Source organism: Odocoileus virginianus, chromosome 1 (genome assembly GCF_023699985.2).
Source record: "Odocoileus virginianus isolate 20LAN1187 ecotype Illinois chromosome 1, Ovbor_1.2, whole genome shotgun sequence".
NCBI classification, from domain to species: Eukaryota; Metazoa; Chordata; class Mammalia; order Artiodactyla; family Cervidae; genus Odocoileus; species Odocoileus virginianus.
Window position 1 is genome coordinate 25,409,600 of NC_069674.1, and position 14,092 is coordinate 25,423,691.

Sequence of the window (14,092 nt, forward strand, 5' to 3'; positions counted from 1 at the left end):
GGAGAAAGAAGAGATCCTAGGTGAGCCTACTCAGTTGAATGGAAGAGAAACAAAGCCCACGTGGGAGGGGGATCTCCCACAGCTGGGGGTGCTGTGGTTGTGCCCAGAGTGAGCATTTCTTGGGAAGGGATGCTCTTCTACAGTGTTAGTTCAGGGCTCATGGGGCTAAGATTATATACCAACTATAGCAGATGAAAACCGGGGGGCCCAGTTACATTTGAATTTCAGATAAAATGGATCATTTTTAGTACAAGTATATCCCAGATAAACAATAGATAAATCTTTAGTATAAGTAAGTCCCAAATAGTGCGTGGGACATAGACTTTTAGACCTGAGTGTAGGGTAGGATTTTTGCGGGCAAGATTCTTCCAAATGTCCCTTCAAATCTTCATGCTCAGATGAAAAAGTCACTGGTTTACTGTTACTATTTTATTACTATTGCTCCGGTGGGCTGCTGATGGTAACAAGTTGGGTAATAGGACCTACTGAGAGTTTTAGTAAGAACAAAGCGCATTGTACAGCACTGTGTTAAAGGGTCTGAAGTGATCCAAGTCCAAAGAGCTGGGAATGAGCTTCAGAAAAGGGAGCCAAGGGGCTGGCAAGCAGGCGGGCAGGTGGGGCGCCTGGGAGACCACAGGTGACTGGTGCCTGCTCTCCCCCGCCAGCGCCCTTGCACCAGCCCTGGGCAGGAGCAGATGTCTACTTGTCTGGGCAGAAAAGGGGGCCCAAAGCACAGGTCGCCATATCGCAGAGCTGGCCTGGGTGAAGGGAAAGTCGCTCAGTCGTCTCCAACTCTTTGGGACCCCATGGACTCTATACTCCATGGAATTCTCCAGGCCAGAATACTGGAGTGGGTAACTGTTCCCTTCTCCAGGGGATCTTCCCAACCGAGGGATCGAACCCTGATCTCTCATATTGCAGGCCTATTCGTAACCAGCTGAACCACCGGGGAAGCTGGCCTGGGGGATGCAGCTATAGGGATCTGGGTGCGCCCCAGACAGTCTCTCTTTCTCTTCACTCCATCTGCGTCGCTGGGCTCAACATTGCTGACTCAAGGGAAGAAGGAAAAAGAGAACGTGGGGGAAAGCCAGCAGACAAAACCAACAAGAAAAGGAAGTTTGCTGATCAGGTGAAATTCTCTCCTGACACCCAGCAAGTTGAGCACGTGACTGGACGTCAGCAGGGGCCGAGGCGGGGCATTTTTTTTTGCGGTAAACCTGGCCATTCTTCTCGTTGCCTCCCGAGGCCCGGGGCAGGAATCTGGAAGACTCCTATAGAAGACAGGCCTGAGACCCTCCAGGACCAGGTCAGAGGAGGGGTGACGGCAACCAGTCTCCTGTCTATGGCCAGAGAAACGGGTACAGGGTGGGCTTCCCGAAGAGCAGGGTGCGGGGGTCACAAAGGCATTTCTGGAAATAAATTCCATCCAGGACAAAAGGAAAATGAAAGGGGCAACTCAAAGTCTCATGAGGATTTGGGGGTGGGCTGTCTACTCCGACTCCGCTCTCCCTCTGTGAGGTGCCTAATCTCCCTCTGAGAGAAACAGCGGCCTCATCGCCAGAAATGAGACCTGGGAAGAGAGAGAAAAGATAACGTGGCTGGTAAAGCCCCTCTGTCTTGCTCCCCCCGTTCCATGCCCACTCCAGGCAGCCCTGGCTTTTCCTAGCAGGGCACTGATTATGCACCAGAGCCCATGAGAACAGTTTTCCATGCATTATCTCATTCATCAGCACAACCAACCCTGGAAAGCAGGCAGTTACCATCCCCTGGGCTGGGGGAGATGGAGTAACTTGCCCGATTCACACAACTGGCAAAGGCGCCTGCCTGTGAGTCCAGCTTTTAACCCTCAACCATCCCGTTTCTCGTTGGACCCAGATAAAGCTTCAGCTTCCTTCTCAGCACAGCAGTGTGGATGGCCACTACCCACAGACCTAAGTTGGCACAAGAAATACAGCTGTTTTCGAGATGTGTTATATTGGCGTGTTGGCTCAGATGCAAGTTGTGGCTGCAGGATGATTGGACCCAGGCTGTAGAAGGGCCTCACCTCTCACCTGTAATTTTATGTATGGAATCATAGAATAATAAACCTAGAATAGGCAAAATATGGACTGTAGCATGTGGATTTTTCAGATGAAGAAGCTGAGGCCCAGAGACGCGAATAGGCTTGCCCAGGGACGCCCAGCCTCAAGATTAGAATCTGATATCTGGCATCCCAGGGCGGGGCCCTTGATTAACTCTTCCTGAAGTCTACACTGCTGCCTGCAAGTCCAGACCTCGCTTCCGGCCAGACCTCTTTCAGCGGGGTTTGGAAGTCTGCAGGCAGAGCCGGAGCCCAGCGCCTGAGCCCGCGGCGGCGCGGTTTCTGGACGGGAACAGGCCAGCGGGAGAGGCGGTGGAGAAGCTCCCGTGGCCGAACTCGGGTCTTGGAGGACCAGGTCGGACGACCCCGGTCAAACGCCCCCTGGCGGTGAGAACCGAGGGAGGGCGCTGGGCCTCGCCCGGCCCCAACATCTGGGCATGTTTGAGAGAGGAGAATGAAGCACCGTTTGTTGGGCAGCCACCAGGCGCTGGCCAAAAATCCTTGTCAGATCACCTTGAAGGATTGACAGCCAGACATCGTAGACCCACAGCCTTCCCAGCCCAGGTCCCAGGGCAACCTGGTTCCTGTCTAGCCAGGGCTAGATGGCCCCGAAGCTGCCTTTTCAGATGCTTGACACCGGATTACAAAATGTGGCAGACCTCCGTTCCACGCAAACTTCCTCATAAAAGCCCCTTCTCTGCTGTTTACCCTCATCAGATATTGTATTAGTTCAACAACTTTTTACATATAAGGAAATGTGAACAGTGATCACATAAACCTCAGTAGCAGGCATACCAGAGAACACCATGACACCCCACTCCAGTACTCTTGCCTGGGAAATCCCATGGATGGAGGAGCCTGGTGGGCTGCCGTCTGTGGGGTCACTAAGAGTTGGACACGACTGAGCGATTTCACTTTCCCTTTTCACTTTCATGTATTGGAGAAGGAAATGGCAACCCACTCCAGTGTTCTTGCCTGGAGAATCCCAGGGACGGGGGAGCCTGGTGGGCTGCCGTCAACGGGGTCGCACGGAGTCGGACACGACTAAAACAACTTGGCAGCAGCAGCAGCAGGCATACACCTGGGCATGTGAGAAGGGCGTGCTCAGGCTTGGGGTGAGGATAGGAAAGGCTCCCACGGGTGGAACCTCCAGTGGTTCCCCAGGTCTGTGATTTCCTCTTTCTCGCTACAGTGGGAGCAGTGAGTGGGCTGGAGAGCTGCTCTGACTTGCCCCCGCTCACCCCAGCTAAAGTGAAAGGGGACCCTGAGCCAGATACCAGTATCCTGATTCAGGCCAGCCTGTGATTTATTGAGGGGTACTCCTCAAATTCCTCCCCCCAGATCCATCAGTATTCCTAAAACACTGCTGTTATAGGCCCCCAACCCCATCTACTGCAGGAGGGTTTGGGTGTTTCCAGAATGTCCTCTTTAATCACACTGGAAGGAACTCTTCACTTGTCACTAGTACTTGTAGAGGATTCTGACACCCGCAGAGGTGAGGGAGTCGGGGAGTTCTGGCAGGGACACTGGGACCCCAGAGATCACCTTGGTGTGCTTCCTACAGCTCTGGGAGGCTCTTCTTCCTTCTGTGCAGCTGTCTGCCCAGCTAGAGTAGGAGCTCCTCTGCTTGCTACTATTTGCTGTTGTTTCCCTTGAGTCTGCAACAGTGCCTGGCACATAGTAGGCACTCAGGAAATGTTTGCCAAACAACTCCTTTTACCCCAGCTCCTCACATTTAATTTAATTGGCTTGACTCAGAATTTAATTGGCCTGACCCAGAACCTGCCAGGAGTGGCTAAAGAGCTGCCCTTCACATTCCTCCGTCAACCCTCCCCCCCCACCCCCCAACCCCAGGAAGCCACAGGACTCCTCTAGAAATGTTTTTTTCTCCATAAGTTAGGCTCCAGTGAGGGAGTTCAGAATTCCTGAAACAGCCAGTGTGCCTTTGGGCATAAATGCTTGGCCTGCCAGCTTCCCAATGTGTCTATGAAAGGCATCCATCAAGCAGCTCTCCTGGCCTGGCGGGGCTGGGCGGGAAGCTCCACACCCCCAGGATGCTTCCTAGAACCCCTTGGGGCTGCCTGTTCCAGGGCCAGGGCCGCTTCCTTCTCCTGGGGCCCGCCTGTGGGCCGCAGCTGGCCCCTGAGACAGCAGCTGCTTGTCCTTCCCCCTGGGCTGGGGACACATCTGCATTTGGCAGTGCCCAGATTGAGCCCTATTACCCTCCTTGCTGACTGTGCAGGAGCAGAACATTTTCTCCAGCCCCCACCCCCCCCCCCTCCTCTGGGAAAACAAAGCCGGATGTTCCCACAGCCAAGGTCCTCACTAACCAAGGAGGTGATGGCCATGTCCAGTTCTTGGAAGAGCGAGGCCAGAGTGTGTTCTTAGGAGGGCAGGAAGGCACCAAGGGATCTCAAAGCTCCCCAGATGGGGCAAGTGGAGCAAGGCTGTGAGGCTAAGTGATGCAACCGGAACAACAGGAGACTGAGGGGAAATTAGAGAGAGAAAGGGATGGGGGAGGAGGAGAAAAGTCTGATTTGCAGATTTTATTTCTATTGTCTTTGAAGTTAGACTTCAAGTGAAATCAGGAGCACAAAACAACAAAGAAGCAGGAAAAGCTGAGAGATCAGGCAGCTGGGTGTGCTCTGGGGACTCACAGGGAGACTTGCTCCATGCTCCACCCCACGCCAAAGGCAGAATACCAGGAGTCACCCCGCCTTAGGGACACCTCCGGGGACTCTGACAGAGGGGCTTCCTGGTGCCTGCATTATGCTAGGAGATAGTAACATCTTGGAAGGCAGGGACCTGGCTCTGGTTTATTTCTGTGTCTACCATGCCTAGTACAGAACCTGACAGGCATTAGTTGCTCAGTAAATAATAGCTATGTCCTGGGAGTTGTGCAGAGTCTTTTGCACATGTAAATTCATCTTATCCTTTCACAAGGTTATGAGATAGATATTATTATCTTCGTTTTACAGAAAAGAAAATGGGAGCACAAAGGGGTTTAGCTACTTGCTCAAGGACACACAGTTAAAAAGCATCAGAGTTGGGATTCAGAGCCAAGAAGACTGATTGGAAAGACTGTTCTTACTCACCACCATACTCTACACTCTTGAAAGAAAAAGAGAGCAAAAAGAAAGAAAATATCTTAGTCATGGAATTGAAAGAGATCCCGGGGTTCACTTAAATCAAGCTCTTTGTTTAATCAGTTAAGGTTTAGACAAGAGAAGAGATTTGCACTAGCCAGCTATTGGCAGAGCCAGAATTAGAACCTGAATCTCCAGACTTCTGGCCCTGGAGCTTGTCTTGGAAGAGAACAACCAGTGTCCTCCAGGGTTTGTAAACCAACTATTTAATAGAACCAGTGTCCACTAGGCTTGAGGAAACAGTGGAAACCAGACCTTCCTCTCTCTCCCCAGCCCTCCCCACCAACTTGTTCTGGCCATGCTGGCTCCCTAGGGCAGATCTGAGTTCTCCAGGCCATGGTTACCCAGCTCAGCCGGAAGATGGTGAGGCTGCCGGTCTCTAGGAGGCAGGCAGGAGGTGTCCCGGAGGGAAGATGTTCAGGCCAACCCTTGGAACGTGGGATCTGTCTGAGGCACAATACTCCATGGCCCAGCCCAGGACATGAGGGTGTCCCGTGTGGACGTGCTGTGCTTAGATTGCAGCATAAATTCCCAGTTCTCTGGCATCCTGATTGCTTACAATTTCCAGGGTAATTTTTCTCCCAGGGCATTTGTTCTGGATCCCTGTCTGATACATAAGATATCACTTTTGATTCAACATATTTAAAACTCATTTTTCCCCTAGACAAGACAAATTGAATTTGTCTTCCCATATGGGGCCTTTCAAAAAGATTGGTGCTGAGATGCGCTGGGTTCCCAGAGTGATGTAGTTTGATTAGTCCTGACATTCTTTCCCCACTTATGGGGGGGTAGGTAATTGCAGATATTACAGCTGGGAGAAGGTGTGATTGGGTTTTTCTCCTATGGGGGAAAAACAAATTCTTTCACATGGATGAGTTTTTGGCATCTGCTGTATGTCTCTGCTGCGAGGCAGAACCTTCTAGAATAGAAACCTCCCAGCACAGCCTAATGGTCCAGGGAAGCCTTTAGTTCAAGCTGGGGGTGGAGGGGCAGGGTGAGCTGACTGGCTCCTTCTTTTCTGGCCCACACAGGTTTTGAAAAGCCTTGTCTGGGACTTCTCTGGTGGTCCCATGGTTAAGACTTCACACTCCCAATGCCAGGAGCCTGGGTTTACTCCCTGGTCAAGGAACTAGATCCCACATGCTGCAACTAAGAGTTTGCATACCAAAATGAAAAGATTTTGCATGCTGCAAGTAAGGATTCCACATGATGCAACAAAAATCTGAGATCCTGAGTGCCACAGTTAAGACCTAGTGGAGCCAAATAAATAAATATGTTTTTAAAATGGGGGAAAAAAAGAAAAAGAAAAGCCTTGTCCAGATAGTGCTGGTAAAGCTTTCTGACCTACTGAATCCCACTGTGGGGTGTGGGGTCAACCCCAGATGCTCCTGATGCTGGGCTGCCTCCTCTCCCGCCTGCCATTCTGCAACTTTGACAATGAGTTCCAGGGACAGGACTGGAAGGGCAGAGGCAGGGTCTGCAGAGTCAGGGGGCAGCCTTTATCTTGTCTGCCTGTGCTTTGCTTCAGACACCGGTAGAGGGTCTGGATGAGAGGGTCCCTTGAGGTTTCTAGGGGCAGGCCAAAGAAGGGGGTGGGGGTGCCCAAGTCCCCAGAGTCTCTTCCTCTCATGTCAGGAGGCACTGTCTTCTCTGGCCACCATGTCCCCTAGCAGAATCCGTGAGTTGTGAGGAGGCCAAGGGGGATGGCCAGCTGTCTCTCTGAGGGGGCTTGTCAAGAGAGGAGGAGAGGCCTTGAGGAAAAGGCCAGGGGCTGGGTGGGAGGGGGAGAAGCGAGGCCTTCGACGGGAAGCCTCCAGCGTATCAGGCTGGAGTTTCCACCCAGCCTGGGACTTCCCCAGTGCTCCAGACCCTGCTAGACTTGTCCCCTCCCTCTCTGTGACCACAGCACCAGTCCTACCCCCGGTCCAGCTACCGGTCTCTTTGAGGAGAGAAGGAGCTGGAAACTTGTGGAGTAGTTCCATAGCGGGGCCAAACACGCTTGCGGGTGACCCCTCGTGCCGACATGCCGGGCTGGGCTCTAGTCATGGCTCTTGAGGGCCCTGTGACCCAGTGTTTGTTCTTGGGTCCTTCCAAGCTCCTGCCGTGTGCATACTGCAAACTAATACCGCTGGGGTGTTAGCTGATTAACTCTGCAGCAATAAAGTCCAATCTTGTTAAATAAAGGAAGCCTTGAATAAATGTCTGCTGTTCCTGCCAATATTTTCCTGCTGCCCCAGCCAACATAGCTCTGTGACCTTCAGCCAGTCACTTAACCTCTCTGAGTCTATTTCGTACCTAAAGAAAATAAGTACAATACTATACTCCTTCACCCTGGTTTTTGTGGGGATCAAACATAATAATGTGTGTGAAGGTCTTTTTCAGATGTCAAGAAGCTATTCCCCTATAAGGGATCATTACTGATCATCATGCTTATTGTAATGTGCCCAGAACCACTGTACCTTACAATATAAAGTGTCAGCAGCAGGAGTTCCATTATAAGGGAGGAAAAAAGGAACCAATTTTCCCAGTGGAAAAGAGTGACCCCAGAAAGAGCAGAGAGACCAATAAAATAACCCCAACAAGAGCGATGACAACTTGCATCACTTCATGTCAAGGCTCAGTTCGGTATAACTGATAAGAAAATGTTTCCCATTAGAGGAGAAATTTTCAGCACCAAAAACAACCATTCCATGTTTTTCTAAGCCTAGGGTCAAAGGCTATTTTTTATCTGTTGCTATGTAATTGAAGTTAAAGGACTTCCCAGGTGGCACTGGTGGTAAAAAGATGAGACCCAGGTTTGATCCCTGGGTTGGGAGGATCCCCTGGAGTAGGAAATAGCAACCCACTCCAGTATTCTTGCTTGGAAAATTCCATGGACAGAGAAGCCTGGTGGGCTACAGTGCATGGGGCCACAAACAGTTGGACACGACAGAGCACAGCACACAGTTGAAGTTAAGAGTCAGTCGGAGATGGTTTTAGATCTCTGTACAAAAAGTAAGGGGTCAAAGTGAGTCCCCCCTCTTCCCTTTCTCAGAAAGAAATCCTAACTGGAACAAGGCTCTGGAAGGCTGTCAGGAATCAGAGAAGCCAGGACAGAGATGCTCAGAGCATTCCTGGAGGAGATTATTTATTGTTTCTATCTTCCTAAAGTCCATTCCTGTTTCTCTTTTTGGTAATAGAACCCCCCTTATGCCAACTAAGATTGACTTATTCCCCAGTTTCTGGAATGACTCAAATCTGACCAATCAGAATACTGTATCTTCTGGGCCACAGTGATTAGCTCAGCAAGGGGCATGTGATCCAAGCCAGGCCAATGACAGTAAGTCCTGGGACTTCTGTTAGAGTAATTAGGAAGATGTTCTCTTCTTTGGGTGGGTCCTCCAAACTGGAATATAGAAGCCTGGAGTTTTTGTGGTCACCTTTGCTACCAGTCTAAGAATGATGCCAATGTTGAAGGAAGCAGAATTGAGAGATTGAGAACGATTCTTGTTGACATGGTTTCAGCACTCTGGTTCAGCTGCACAGGAAAGGCAAGGCAAGGCAGGGCAAAGGAGATATGTTCCAAGGTCCAGAGTGGGTGCCTGAAGTCACAGATTGTACAGGACCCTGTGTATACTATGCTTTTTCCCATCCATACATACCCATGGCAAAGTTTAATTTATAAATTAGGCACTGTAAGAGATGAACAACAATGATTAATAATAATATATAAAATTTTAACAGTATAGTCTAATAGAAGTTATGTGAATGTGGTCTCTCTCATCATCAAAATATTAATATCTTATTGTACAAATTTAATACCTTTTCCATCTTATCTAAGCACTGACCTTTCACTGTGGCCATACCTTTTGCAGTTTGAGGTATGCCAGCAAAACTAGCACACATTTCTTTTTCCTTCTTCACTATTCCATGGGTAGAAGATTCATTCTTCCTGCAGATCTTAGCAACCTCAGCATACAATTTTTTCCCTTTCCTTATTAGATCTAGAACTTTCACCTGAAGGAAACACTGTATGGTTTCTCTTTGGCATATCTGAATTGCCAGTGTCACTACTGTTGCACTTTGGGACCACAGTTAAGTAAAACAAGAGTTCCTTGAACATAAGCATTGAAATACTTGGACAGTGGATCTGAAAACTGAGATGGCTACTAAGAGACTAATCAGAGGATACTTGGGACAAAGGAATGATTCATGTCCTGGGCAAGAGATTTCATCCCACTACTCAGAATGGTGAGCAATTTAAACCTTTTGAATTATTTCTGGAATTTTCCATGCAGTATTTTCAGACCCCAGTTGACTGAAAGTAATTGAAATCTTGGGAAACTGCTGATAAGGGGCGGGGTAGGAGGGGACTACTGTAGGTATATCCAGCCTGGGTGTTGCAAGTCTGAAGATTCAGGTTCTAATCCTCAAATGGGAGCCTTTGAGCAAGTCTTGTGATACCTTTAAGCCTTGGTTGTTGTTATTTAGTTGCTAAGTCATGTCTGACTCTTTGCCACTCTATGGAGTGTAGCCTGCCAGGCTCCTCGGTCCATGGGATTTCCCAGACAAGAATATTGGAGTGGGTTGCCATTTCCTTCTCCAGAGGGCCTTCCCAACGCAGGGATCAAATCTGTCTGTTGCTTGGCAGGTGGATTCTTTACCACTGAGCCACCTGGGCCTTGGTAGCCTTTTCCAATACATGGGATAAATAACAAACACTCTGCCACGCCGCTCCAAGGATAGGACGGTCATCAATCCCTCCTTCCTGAAGTGTGGAAGGAGTTTCCTGGGCTGTTTTCCATGATCTCCAAGTAATTTGTGGGTTTTGAGGGTCAGTTCCACATTTTGTGTTGACCAAGGACCAAGCTCACATGAGGAAGGGAGGGGCTTCCCTTTCTGTGACTGGGGTTGGCGGGAGGGCGGGGAGGCTCTGCTTCCTGTGACTAGTGCTGCACCCGCTGGGTCTCCCTCAGACGAATACATGCATTTTATAAATGGAAGAGGCGAAGCTGTGAGGATTGGCGTTCCCTCAGGATTTATGGCCAAAAAAGGGGTTGTCAAGGCAACTTCCAGAGAAGGCAATGGCAACCCATTCCAGGACTCTTGCCTGGAAAATCCCATGGACGGAGGAACCTGGTAGGCTGCGGTCCATGGGGTCGCTAAGAGTCGGATACGACTGGGTAACTTCACTTTCCCTTTTCACTTTCATGCATTGGAGAAGGAAATGGCAACCCACTCCAGTGTTCTTGCCTGGAGAATCCCAGGGACAGGGGAGCCTGGTGGGCTGCCGTCTCTGGGGTCGCACAGAGTCGGACACGACTGAAGTGACTTAGCAGCAGCAGCAGCAAGGCAACTTCAGAATTGGTGGTGGTGGTGGCTTTTTTTCAGTTTATTCTATTTCACTGCACGAGGTCTTATAATAGTTGTGGAATGTGGGATCTTTAGTTGTGGCGTGTGGGGTCTAGTTCCCTGACCAGGGATCGAACCCAGGCCGCCCAGCATTGGGAGCACAGTCTTAGCCACTGGGCTACCAGGGAAGTCCCCAGGACTGGTTTTCTGACCTGTGATATTTCTGGAGGCCTTCTGCCTGGGATAAAAGGCAGGTCTTCAACAGGAAGGCCCTGCCTGAGGTTTGGCAGCCCTGAGTGCCCAGGGCCTGACTTTGGCCCAAGGACGTCAGGAAACACACCTTCCAAACAGGGCCTACCCCTCTCTTCACTCCCTGAATCTCCTGAAGCTTATATGGAAGGTGTGGGTGTGTGTTGGGGGGTGAGGAGTGTACTGGGGTGGGGCACAGGTCTGAAGGAAAAGGAATGAACCTCCCAGGGCTGTGACCTGATGCAGAGCCCTAGGGACAAGGTTCTGATGGTTGGGATGAAGAATCGTTTTGTTTGTTTGTTTTTTCTCAACTGGTAAAGAATCTGCCTGCAATGAGGGAGACCTGGGTTTGATCCCTGGGTTGGGAAGATCCCCTAGAGAAGGGAAAGGCTACCCACTGCAGTATTCTGGCCTGGAGAATTCCATGGACTGTAGAGTCCATGGGTTCACAAAGAGTCGGACACAACTGAGCGACTTTCACTGACTCACTTGTTTGTTTTGAACAAGAGTTGATTCATTAGCTTTCTTGGATCATTTTACATAAGTGACCCCCCACTTGGCTTATATTGGAGAAGGAAATGGCAACCCACTCCAGTACTCTTGCCTGGAAAATCCCATAGATGGAGGGGCCTGGTGGGCTACAGTCCACGGGGTCACGAAGAGTTGGGCATGACTGAGCGGCTTCACTGTCACTTTTCACTTTCACGCATTGGAGAAGGAAATGGCAACCCCCTCCAGTGTTCCTGCCTGGAGAATCCCAGGGACGGGGGAGCCTGGTGGGCTGCCGTCAATGGGGTCGCACAGAGTCAGACACGACTGAAGTGACTTAGCAGCAGCAGCAGCAGCTGGCTTATATGAAGTGCCAAAATGTCTGAATCTCTCTGCTGGTGGTTTAGTCGCTCAGTTGTGTCCAACTGTTTGTGATTCCATGGACTGTAGCCCTCCAGGCTCCTCTGTCCATGGGATTTCCAGGCAAGGATACTGGAGTGGGATGCCATTTCCTTCTCCAGGTGAATCTTTTTTTTTTTTTTAATGATAACTTAATTGGGAAAGAGACAAGAATCCTGTTTTCCTTCACAAATGGGCTGAGGGCTTCACTCTATACAGTATGTTTAATATGGAGGAGTAACTGAACAGAGGGAGGACTATGATTTCCCTGGGGGAGGGGAAGGGAAGGCTCATGGCTTCCTTGGCATCCTGGGGCCCAGCAAGGAAGGGGCAGAGCTCACAGCCCTGATTTCTGTTCTTCTTTCTTTTTTTTAACCAGCATCAGAACTTGCCTTGCCAGCATCTTCAGCTGGCTCTTAACCACTTTCTCCTTGTTTGATTTGCTAAATGTCTGTTTTAGTCAGTGTTCCACACCTGCTCGGACAGTCTACCATTCCCCCAGGCCCTGGGACATCTGCCAGGTGGTGACATCACATGTGACGTTAAATGCAGCTCGGCTCCACGTGGCATCCTCACTCTCCCTCCTCCCTCCACCACCTCCTTCCTTCCAAGAATGCAGATGCCCAGACAGTGGAGGGGCTGGACTGAGTGACCCTTCCCCTGCAAATATTTATTCTGGAAATTTTACCCCAAAGTAAAGGACCTGGTATAATGAACTCTTATGTACACACCACCCAGCTTTAACAATGATCAACATTGTGCTGATCTTGTTTATGTAAGTTCATGTGTATATATATATATATGCATACTATACATACATATGTACATAATATATTATTACACAGCTTGCTTATTTAACTTCATGTATATGTATATACATACTATGCTTATATATGTATATATATACATAATAAATAAAAGGATATATTTCTTCCTGAAGTATTTTAAAATAAATCCCAGGTATCACTGTATTTCACCCTAAACTACTGCAGTTTGACTCTCTAATGAATAAGAAAACTTTAAAAAATAATTAATCACCATGCCATCATTAGAGCTAAGAAAATTAATAAGAATTCCTTGTCATCATCTAAAACAGAATCCACAGTCAAATTTCTGTCCATTGCCTCAAAGCAGTCTTTCACAGTTGGTTTAGATCTCTATCTTTGAACTCAAAAAGAAGTTTGCTGAGCAAATTCAGAGTGAGCAGAATTCTAATGAAAATTCTAATTTAAAGGATAGGACTGTCTTCAGGTTTTTTGCAGAATTGGTTTACATGTAAATAATGGGCTTAGTATATGAAAGCCTCAATTTCTTTGGTCACCAAGCAGGAACGGGAGGCCTGCATTGTGTCAGACGCTATAGCCGGGCATTGAGCAAGGTGAGCCGGACCTCAGAAGCTCACTCCTCAGAGTGGGATGTGGCTGTGAAAGCCACGAAAAAGGGTTCCCTGTGAACTATGCAGAGGAGCAAAGAGGCTGTGAGTGTTTGGTGGAAGGAAGAAATGCCAATATTAGCTCCTATTTTTGTAAGAAGACATTTTACCCAGAAAATATTCAACAATCGAGACTCCTTTGATTTGGCCTGATTATCCCTCCAGCCAGTTATCATCAGGTGATGCCATGGGTTGAATGTCTGTGTCCCCCCACCCCCACATTCATATGTTAAATCCAAGTGCCATGTCATGGTGTTAAAAGCTGGGGCCTTTGCCTGATGATTAAGTCGTGAGGGTGGAGTCCTCAAGAACGGGATTAGTGTCCTTATTAAAGAGAATTTAAAAAAAAAATTCAAAAAAATAAAATAAAATAAATAAAGAGAATTCAGAGAACTCCTAGCCCCTTCTGCCATGTGAGGACACGGTGAAAGATGTGGTCTATGAACCAGGAAGGGGGCCCTCACCAGACACAAAATCTGCTGGCACCTTGTTCTTGGACTTCTAGCCTCCAGAACTGTGAGAAATAAATTTCTGTTAATTATAAGCCACCCAGACTATGTTGTTGTTTAGTCACTGAGTCGTGTCTGATTCTTTTGCAACCCTGTGGACCGAAGCCTACAAGTCTCCTTAGTCCATGGGATTTCCCAGGCAAAAATACTGGAGTGGGTTGCCATTTCCTTCACCAAGGGATCTTTCCAACCTAGGGATTGAACCTGCATCTCCTACATTGACAGGTGGGTTCTTTACCAGTGAGCCAGAAACCCAGACTATGGTACTTAGTTATAGCATCCTGGACACGCTAAGACAGGTGATGCTTAAAACTTTATATATTTCTCCTCTTATCATTCCTCTCCTTCCTCCCTCCTCCCCTCCCTGCCTTCCTTCTTTCTTAATCTTATAATCCTTCCCTCTTAGTGATTCCCCTTCCTGTCCATACTCTCTCAAGTCAAGCTTTCCTGAGGTGGA

The 14,092-nt window shown here is 48.8% G+C and overlaps 1 long non-coding RNA gene across 1 annotated transcript; it reads left to right on the forward strand.

The window, feature by feature from the left end:
* The first annotated feature begins 1,259 nt into the window (after nt 1–1,259).
* LOC139035569 (uncharacterized) lies at nt 1,260–2,096 on the forward strand. Its single transcript, XR_011488176.1, has 2 exons — nt 1,260–1,358; nt 1,876–2,096. It is a non-coding gene; the product is annotated as an uncharacterized lncRNA (long non-coding RNA).
* The last annotated feature ends 11,996 nt before the right edge of the window (nt 2,097–14,092 follow it).